Genomic DNA, 10,585 nt, shown 5'->3' with positions numbered 1-10,585 from the left:
ACATTAAGTTAAAATGCTGTGGAGAAATAAAATTGAAATGCAAGTTCAAGGAAAAGAAGGAAGAATGTTCAATTTCCTGCTGTTAAAGAGCTTTAGTGTGCATTTTCTTTTAATAGATGATGGCCTGTAGTATCAAATATTTCATTACTAAAATTCTACTTACTACATTAAAAGAGCAATTTCATAGTTTTATTTTCCTCTTTCCTTATTTATAGTATACTGAAATTGACATCCTTTGCAATTATTTAAACATCTAAGAAAAATTATGTCAGTTTAAAAATGATTGACAGTTTGCACACTTTACAAAATAAATAGGGCATAACAGTGCAAAAACATTTGAAGATTACTGTCTAAATAATCATGTAGCATCCTTTTGGGAGCAAAATTATTTGAATATTGGCATTTTCTTTATTCATCTGAATAGCTTTATCATTTGTCTCAAAATAGGGATCAATGAGGAAAATATCATTATTATCTGTTTCTATAAAGGAATATGTGGTGTGTTAATTAAGTAACAATTTCACCATAATTTTCTTTCCCAAAGCTATATTTCTGATGATTTTATTTTGGATTAAAAAAAAAACTACTGAAAACCAATATTTCATCTTTTCTTTATAATCTGATTTATACATGTTTTAACTGTTATCATACAGGATTGTAACAGAAACACTCAAGCACACTTAACACAGACACATACATACACTTAAAGGACTTTAACTTTTAGCACCTCCAGCCTTATAAACAAGAATTCTTATTGTCTTTATAAATATAATTAGTTTTACTAGACATCTGAAAGAAAAAATTAAATAAATTACTACAGATAATTGAAACTTAACATAGTACATAGATATAACCATCTGGACTCGCACTGAGAGAAGCAAAATATAGCTTTAACTGATATGTTCTGGTCTGAACAGATGTTTCACAGCTCACATGGAGGATATGAATTTCTTAAAATAACACATCATTTCCAGTAGCAACATTAGAATTATCAGCAACCAACTGCTACTCATTAAACCTAATAAAAATGTAAATACAGATAAACTTTTCAGAGGTGCTTTAATAAGGGAAGTGGGTAATAACTGCACCCTCCCAAATATTCTTATACATGGTAGGTGTTAGAGAAATATGTATAAGTGCAATTATGTCCACAATTACGTTAAAAATTTTCTAAATCCTGGAAATGGGAAAAGGAATATGTATGTATGCGCGTGTATGTGTCTGTGTGTTAACAATTTTAAAAGCAAAGGCATGTTATTCATGATAAGGTCTTCCCTCTCAGTAGCTTTCAACATTCCTTCTCATAGTTGAAACAAGGAATTACATTTTCTCTATTAGAAGACATTTTGTTCCTGCCTTGCCATGAATAGCTTAGTGATCCTGTCATTTCAATATATACAATCATATGGCTCTTTAACCTGCATGGAAATTCCCTCTGCTTCGAGAGTGACTACTAATTCAGAATTCATTTTAACTTGAAGCATTAGTTCAAATTATTTAAAAAGAGAAAATTGCAGAGGAGTCAATAAGATATGGAGAAATTTAAGACACAGGAGCAAAATGATCACACACTAAGTTTTAAAATCTGTTTTACAAAAACAGTGTCTACCTACTCTTGTGCTCTGTGAGATATTTGTTCTCTAGCACTGGAACGAAATTTTTTTAAAAAATCCAAACCTGTGTGATAGCATTTTGCCTTGTGGAACTGAAGTTTGGCATGTGAATAGGTCACAATTAGAGGCTAATATCACTGGAGAAGAAGCAATCACTTGGCGAACAAGCCTGGGAAGATGAGGTTTGCAGAAGGATGAGGTGGTCTTGGACAGGAAATTGGAAACCCTATTTTTTTTTAACATATCAATTTTATTGATACATTATTAATAAAGTATACGTTTCATTCAAAGGGTACAATCAATGATATTTGGTATAATCACATAGCTGTGTATTCATCACTTCAAAATCCCTGTTTTAATGAAGCCTTAGAAATCTAGAGAAAAGAAAATACAGTTTAAAGTTTTTGAATTAAAGGTTTTTTTAGAACTAAAGTTGAATGACTTCACTCATATAGAGACTTAGTGTGATTTTAAATAATGTGTCCACAATTTAAAAATCCATTTTCTTGCTTCTCTGTTGGGCATACATGTTTTCACTACACTATAACTTTCTTGTGTGAGGAGGGAGTAGAATGAGTTGGTGAAATTTGGGAAGATTGAGATTACGCTCCAGAGTCAGTATGAATATTCATTAAAGAATATTGGCCAAATGGTTTAAAAGTACTGGTTTCTCAAAAAAAAAAAAAATTTCAGTGAAGAAATACATTGAGTAAAATGAGGATCCAAATGGAAAAGAAAAGTGCAATTCTGATCATTTGAGGCCCAAACCCAAATGTGGCTGTTCATGTTGTTGTTGTAGTTTTCAGTGAGGAAAGTACTAACTAAAGCATCTCGTCAGCCTCAAAGCAGGGAATAAAAACCCACAGAAAGGGTTGGAGTGAAAAGGACAGGAGAAATAAGGACGTGGAGGGCAAGCTCCTAAGTTAAAGTTTTAGTCGATCCTGTCCTGGAAGGAGACTAGGTAGTTGCCAAGTCTCACCAATACTGAGAGCCAGTGAACAAGGCCCCTCCACGAGACATTTCCAGTATGTGCTGCCGGGACAGATTTCCAAAAGTAAGGGCTAAGGGACTAGACGATGCATTCTTAGTGCAGAGTCCTCAGAGGATTTCACCAAGCACATCACCAAGTGCAACCTCTCTCCACTGCCATGTTCCACTGGGATGACCAGTGTGTCGTGTCCAATCGGAGGCTTCCTTCTGTTATCTTTTTTCAACTTTAAAGTGAGAAATAAGTGCTTTTAGGCATACACATAAGAATGTAAGAATGAGCCCTGAAACGTTGCCCCTGACTCTAGCTAGACTTATGAATACTCCAACCCACAGACAGACGTTGGAGCAATTAATAGAAGATTCCTCTTGGCTTTGAAATTATCCCTGCAGCCAGCCACTCCCTCTCCCCACCCCACTCCTTTACACCTTATCTGGTGTGAGTCACATGCTGTCAAAGAAACGTCTATCCCTCCTTTTCTCCACTCCTGGCATCATCGCCATCATCATCACCACCCATCATCCTCTATTTCAATATAGAAATAGAACAAAATAATTTTTTAAATGTGTTCATACAACAACCCCAATCTGTATGAGCTAGATTGTATAATGTGAAAATCTTTACTATGAAGTACACAACATGTTTACGTGACATATAATACCCACACAATTCTGCCCTCCTTTTTCCAACCACTCAGTGCAATCAGTCAATGTACACTTAGGGCTCTGACATACTCAGCTGCCTTGCAGTCTCCTCATGGGAAGGATCTCTTCTCACTGGCATGATTTTAATGTATAACTCACACAAAACCCTTACAAGCAATGGATAAACACTTGCCAGCCATGTTTTAGCTTGAGTTCCTAAAAGATTAGGAATATGAGTCTCTAATTCTGGGCATCCAATTCAAAACATGAACCAGAAATCCTCCTATGGATCATGTTTTAATTAAGCTCATCACTTTCCTGATAGAACAGGCACATGCAGCAAAATTTTAGCAATTTACCTTAAGAGTCCAAGGGGCGGGAGTGACTATGTTTTAACTAAAACATGTCATAATCTTCCAGTACACAAATGATGTCTCCAACTTCTACGGCCCTCAAAAAATCCAGTTTCCAATTCACTATGCAATCATCTGACAGAACCAAGAAATTCAATTTTGCAATGTATAAATCTCTGATTACAATAAAGATTGGAACTAAATAACTATATTTTACCCTGAATATATAAATAAATTATAAAAATTTGAAATTAAAGAGAGCATATATATTATAGCTGAAATAACAAAATGATTATGTTTTCATTAATGTAGGGTAAAAAATAAAAGCCTAAGTAAAATATCAAGGAAAGAATTTACCTTTGGGAAATATATAGGTCTAACTCTCAGCTAAGTTTTTCTTGAAGAGATTGAAAAATGATAGGAAAGTATGTCTTTACATTTTCACAGAGTTGACAATTGTTGTAAATTGTATATTTAAACAACAACAGATAATAATTGAGTTTCAGTGATTTCGATATTCTTGTTTCTTCTATACTTATTATAGCATGTTTCTAATGTTTGCCACTAAGATTAATTTGGAGAGCTCTCCTCAAAGTGATGATGTACATCCTAGTCATTTCAAATAGATGTTTAAATCAAATGGCTCAAATTGCCCATCATATTATTTATTTTACATTCACTCTCCTTATTTATAGGCAGCGATTACAATTTAGGAATAGAGGCACATTGTGAAAAGACAAAATTTCTAAAATAAATTAAGTAACTCAACAGCTCATTTCTTGGATTTAAGTTTGATATGAGATCGTCTTCCTATCTGATATCACTTGCCAAAAAATAAAGAAGGGAATATTTTTTGGTACCTGGAATATACAAAAAGAACAGCTTTTTTTTTAAGGTTTGTGTGGTGGGCTGAATTATGTACCCCAACGGAAGACACGTTCCCAGTCTTCATCCGTGTTCCCGAGGGTGAGAACCTATCTGTAAAGTGGTGAATCTCCTCCTGAAGATGTTACTTCAGTTACGGGGTGGCCAACTGAATCAGGCAGGATGGTCTTCATCCATATTGCGAGGGGCTTTAGAAAGAGACAAAATTGGAAGTCAGAAGTCAGAGGAAACAGGAAGAGCAGACGCAAGAAAGAGAGGACGCTTGCCATGTGACCAGAGGCGGAGATGAACCGGGAGGACAGGATGGCCGTCAGCCAGCACTCGGGACGCGCCAGGCTCCAGCAGGAAGCAAGCCTTGCTAATGTCTTGATTTTGCACTTGTACCTTCAAAACCTTGAGTCAATAAATTCCCGTTGTGATGCCAATCCAGTCTGTAGTATTTGTGATAGCACCTAGAACCAATTTTAAAAGTTTTGAGTAACACATTGCATCTTACTGAATAAATTTGGCTAACTGAAGTTATGAAAATTTGATGCAAAGCTTTTTTTTTTTTTTTTCCTATTTAGGAGGAACTTTTCCCTCACACCACTCTATTTATATAACCAAAGAATAATATGAAATAGGTATGGTTTCCACAGTATTGAGATGTCACTTAAGTACAATATTTCTTTGTCTGGCAAAATATGTGAGTGCAGATTGGAATACAAAGTTGGGGGTGCTGCTTTAGATAAATAACTGGTTATCTAAAATTCTGAGACTAGCAAAACCAAATTTCTCAGAAACAGGCACCAGGCTTTCCCACAAGAATTTGGATGTAGCTCTGTCCTGAGGGCCATAAATACCACAGATCAGGACCTGATCCTGAGATGCAGATATCACCCATAGAATTCTTGCCTTCTTCATTAACACCAGACAGCACGAAAGTACTGCCCTCTGCATTAGATCATCAGAGACCGGCTTATAAATAAGATCTGTCGTACAACACAGAGATCTCTCACAGCTATTTATCAGTCTCAGTAAGCTATCAAGTCTTGTGACTCTTTTTTCAATTCTTACTGCTGTATAAGGTTCTAACATGCATCTTTCAACTATATACCACAGAGTTTGACCCACTTCAGAGGATTATTTCTTCCATTGCACATTCTTAACACTACTATTTCTAACATTCATCAGATATCAAGGCCCTCAGATGGACTTGAGACCTTTCCTTGGAAAGGTCCCTCCCTTGACATTCAAATTGCTTAGGGTAGGAATAAGCCTTGCAGGGCCAGCGTACAGTGCTCGACCCTGTCAATTTAGTTGAGCATGTTGGAGGACCTTAAAAAATATTTGTCAAGTAAATGCTTAATCAATTAATTAGCCATCCACATGAAAGCCTTAGCAAAGGTAAGAATAACTCTGTGGAGGTGATAAGCGATTTTTAAGGTATGTTTCTTTAATAGATCACTGAAAAAATAATTTTAAAATTAAAAAACTTAACTGGATTTATTTTCTGACTTTTTACAATTTGTTTCTTCAAATTGTCACAAGAGAATACTGGTTTTTGGGTTAAAAATTAAGAAAAGACAGAGGAGGAGAAAGAGAAAGAAAGAAAGAAATGAAGGGAGAAGGAAAGAGATAGAATGAGAGAGAGAAAGAGAAATAAATAAATAAAAACAGTACTTCCTAAAGAAAGAAACAATTCTATTCAGTAAAAATCCTTGAGTTTGTGAGAAAGCATATATTTATCTAGTCCCATCTATCAACATAATTAAAGACTTTCCAGTTACGGTTTTCTTTTGAGGCCTAAGACAGATATTGTACAATATGTCTTATGCAATGCAATCAATGCTTGGGTATCCAACTTACTAAATACTAAGATCCTATGTAGCAAACATGGCATTAGTCAATGGACACTGTGTAGCATTACATGAAAGTAAAGCGCTGTATGTATATTATATTGTTAGATCATCATCACAAACTTGGTAGGCTCAATAAGTAGTTTGCTTAAGATCACAGAGCTGGTAAATTGCAAATACCTTGAATTAGGTGATTTCCCCTGAAACAATCATCATTGACCCTAACAAATTCGATAAGGTAATCAAATAGATTTGTGCTGTATTAGGAGTCAAGGATGAAAAATTATAGTGGATAGAGAAATTTTTATATGCAATATTAATTAGGGATGAAATAGCTAACATTTTTTACTTATGAATGATCACTAATGAATTGTTAGACTACTTTTTAGAAGACTCGTTCTGTTATATGCAGGATACTTAGGTGAAAACAATTTTACTGGTATCAGGTGACAAATCTTTAGAAAATGAAATGGGAATCCCATTAGCTAAATTACAAATACTATACTTTTAGGACAGAAGGAATACATAAACTTGGTGATTTGCACTGAAAATACTTGTAATTGTGCCAAGAGCTCAAGAGCTGCAACCCATTTCCATAAAAACCCACATGTTTTTCTTACAAATAGATGGGCCAAGCCAGCATGTTCATTGTTTGTATAATACTTGTAATTGTTTACACAATACTTGTAATTTTTTAAATGGATGAATAAAAATTGCTACTTGGAGCTTTCAAGCAATAAATGATGACATGCAGCTAGCATGGAGAGCAGAGTCCAAGGGGACAGAGCAGCTAAGTCTGAATCTAGGATAATGCTTGCCTTATAAACCTGGTAGTGAAGAAGTTTAAAAAAAAAAAATGGTTCTATGTATGCATCTTTTCAAATCTTATCTGGTGTCAGGTTCTTGGAACTGAGGCAAGAAAAGAGCTTAGGACAGGAAACAGCCACTCTTCACTATCTGTTCCTTTCTATCTCTTGCATCTACCCTCACCCCTTCTACACAATATGCAGACATATGATGATACTTTGCACTAACTGTCAATAACACACATACTTTAACCATAAGGCTTCAGAAGAGGGAATGGTTCTTTGGGTTCTCATACCCTCCCTGCACCTTGAGCACCTTTTCTCATCTAGGTTTGCTAGAGATGAGAGGAGGACAAGTATGAGATGGCTGGCTGGGGCGATCAGAGAAGCTCTGTTCAACATCTAAGCTGATCTAAGTGGCCCACAAAGAACTGAGGCCAACATCCAGACTTCCTTTGTGTGAGATGTGAGGTCACCAACAAGTTTACCAGCCTCAAATAACTGCTCAAACTTTGGAAACACAAAGGGCAATGCCAACACATAAACTTCTCAGGAAGCCATACATGACTTTTAAAGAAGAATTTAAAAACCTTTCCTAAGAAATGTAGGTTGTTTCCTCTTCTAATTTTTGGATTAGCTCTTCCCTTCTCAGTAGCTCCTCTAGATCGAGATCGCTTTTAAAAAAAAATTTTTTAGTGCCTCTGCTTCTGCTTTGTCAGAGTTGGTAGATCATCAACAGTGCTGTCCACCTTCATATGTAATTAACAATATTGTCTAATGTCTAGCTATATAGAAGGATAAACAAATATTGCATTTGAATACAATTTTAAAAAACACTGTTTGTGTTTACAGCAACTGGCATCTGCTCCTGGGGAGCTCAAATTAATTTCTAGAATTTCGCCCAAATTCAATAATTTGTTACATCTTTGCTATCAAGTGAGCCAAGGGGGAAACCAGTCATTATTCATGTGAAAAAGTGACCAGGGACTTTCATGCACAGAGACACTGACAGAGAAGAAACAAAATTGGGAATTTAAATACTCCATCCACAGATATTTCACCAAGAAGTTTTTATTTAGCACCCATAAGCCCCATAACATCAGTGTAAATTCAATAAATACATGTTCTACCTTTTCTGAACTTGATACCTTAAAATTACTCATAATGTTAATTAAAAAGAAATTACATGTAAAAAGGTAAATGCATATTTAATTTTTAATTATTCCTCAAATATCTCATTAGTGAATTTAAATTTACTGTGTCTTTGTGTATCTTTGCATTATATTTATATGGTTACAGATAAAACACTTTCCCAATATCCATACAGATAACTATATTATCCCTATGACTCTCTTAATATCCATTATTTCCATTTAGTGAGTCTATATTTTTCTTATGAGGATTATTGACTGAATTAACCATTTTTTGTGTGTTATTGAAATTCATTCTCTATACTCTAAATGCTCTACTACATATATTCCCTTTAAACCTTTTGGTCTCCTGTGTTTGATTTGTGTTCCAGTCTTCCCAAAGCCCATAGTATGTACCAAGGCAAGTTAACTTGGTGTTAAAATTTTGGATCAATTTGTTAAAACTGTTATCATCTGTCCTTTTTTCCACAATTGTTCCAAGAGCTCCACTTTTCCTACCTCAATACAACTTTTTGCCAATCAATCTAGATAAATGTATCAAGTTGACTGCCAGCTTAATGAATGTCCCTAATAATCAGGCAAAGTTCAACATGGAAAAAATTAATATAAATTCAATCATAAAGATCTAAACTATCCCAAATTGTGTTTGCCTGCTGACTAAGATTGATATTAATGTTTGAGCAAAACTAATTAGATATGAAATAGAAAGTTGAAATTATGCTGGAAATATCTTAAGCCAAATTGTCCAGAGCAAATATTTCTACATTTGGCATTTCTTACTATTTAGGTCCAGACTGAAGTATCTTAATAGCCGTTTTTCAACTCTTTTGTATAGATAACAAATTATGACAATATTGCCTCTCACCCATCTAATGTCCCTGCAAAAATATTTTGCCTACAATAAAAAATTCAGGTGAACATTTCCTCTTCCAAATCTCATAAAAGGATGGAGGGGATGGTCTTATCTAAAGCATCTGCGCTTATAATCCAAATTTCTTATTCCTTTTGTAGATGTGTTCAAAAAAAATTTAGCTTTCTACCAAATTTATTTGCACTATATTGTCAAGCATGAAGAAAAAATACATCTCTGAACATTTTTACTGAGGAAAAGAGAGGTTTCAGATAAAATATACCATGCAAGGCAAGAGTCTGTTCAGGAAGATAATTGCTTTAATAATAACAGCTAGTTTCCCCTTCATTTAAAAATTCACTTTAACTACCCTCTGTTAACAACCGGTTAAAATTTCACACAAGTACCCGACATTTTTGAAAAATTACATTAGACTCCTGGGAGGCCCTAACTGAATAAACAATACGTGGCTGTGGGTAAAATGAAACCTTAAATAAAGCTTCAGTCCCCCAGCCTGTCCGCCCCAGGAGCACATAGCGTCCCTGCTGGGAAGTTCAATTTCCTGTCTACACTCCTGCTCTCTCACCTGAAAGACTGTCCAGACAGCCCCGTGGCCCTGGGAATCGGAGGTCTAGCTCTTAATCTAATTGTTTCTTGTTTATTTCCCCTAATCTCAATCATTTCATTTCTCTTTTTCCCAAATTCCTCCTGACATCCATTTTCATTGTCAGGCTTATCTTGATGGCTGTCTCCTGGATTTCTTGAAATTCAGTGTGACTAAACTTTGTCATTCTTATCGTGCTCACTTGGGAAATGGACCGGGTTGGGACATCTGTTAGACACATTTCATCAAGTGGAAGGAAGGAGAACTCACAGCGCATTCGCTCTCTGTAAGTAAAAGAGCTCCAACCTATATATTCAGCAAGATAGAGAAGGGCACGTGGGCAACATGGGAGGGGCCTTCCACAGCTTCCTGAAGTGAAGGAAATAACGGCCAGAGAACTGCTAATACAGACTGTTCAAAAAGATGAACTCTGATCTACAACTTACATTACCCTGACCCAGAACTGACATTACCAGCGGGGTTATAAAACTGAGTCTTTGTGTGTGTGTGTGTGTGTGTGAAATGGATTATGTGTATACGATGACAGCGTAGGGAATTCAGTAAAAAGATGTGCCAAGTAGATGTATCTAATTTAAAGAAAGAGGATCAAGAAATGCATGTTCAGAATTCTGGATAACTAGTTTTGGAATACAATAAACATTCAATACTCACGACTTGAATTCCCCCTAGGGTTAAGTCACTGCTAGGGGCTACGGGGGTGTGATAATTAGGCGAATGTGTCAACTCATTTGGTCAAACAAGAACTGGGCTAATTGTATTACAAGAGTATTTCGTGGACTTTAGTCATCAGTGAGTTGATTGCATAGATGGCTACTGACATCTACAATCCACT

General features: G+C 35.5%; 1 long non-coding RNA gene across 1 annotated transcript in view; it reads right to left on the bottom strand.

Annotated features, from left to right (window-relative positions):
* Nucleotides 1-677: 677 nt before the first annotated feature.
* Nucleotides 678-10,585, bottom strand: part of LOC111759892 (uncharacterized) — a 70,939-nt gene continuing 61,031 nt past the window's right edge. The window contains exon 3 of the long non-coding RNA XR_011648921.1: nt 678-4,671. This is a non-coding gene — a long non-coding RNA (uncharacterized lncRNA). The remainder of the gene's footprint in view (nt 4,672-10,585) is intronic.

Source organism: Dasypus novemcinctus, chromosome 5 (assembly GCF_030445035.2).
Source record: "Dasypus novemcinctus isolate mDasNov1 chromosome 5, mDasNov1.1.hap2, whole genome shotgun sequence".
Lineage (NCBI taxonomy): Eukaryota > Metazoa > Chordata > Mammalia > Cingulata > Dasypodidae > Dasypus > Dasypus novemcinctus.
Note: the sequence above shows the minus strand (reverse complement) of the source record. Positions and strands in the feature narration are given on the sequence as shown.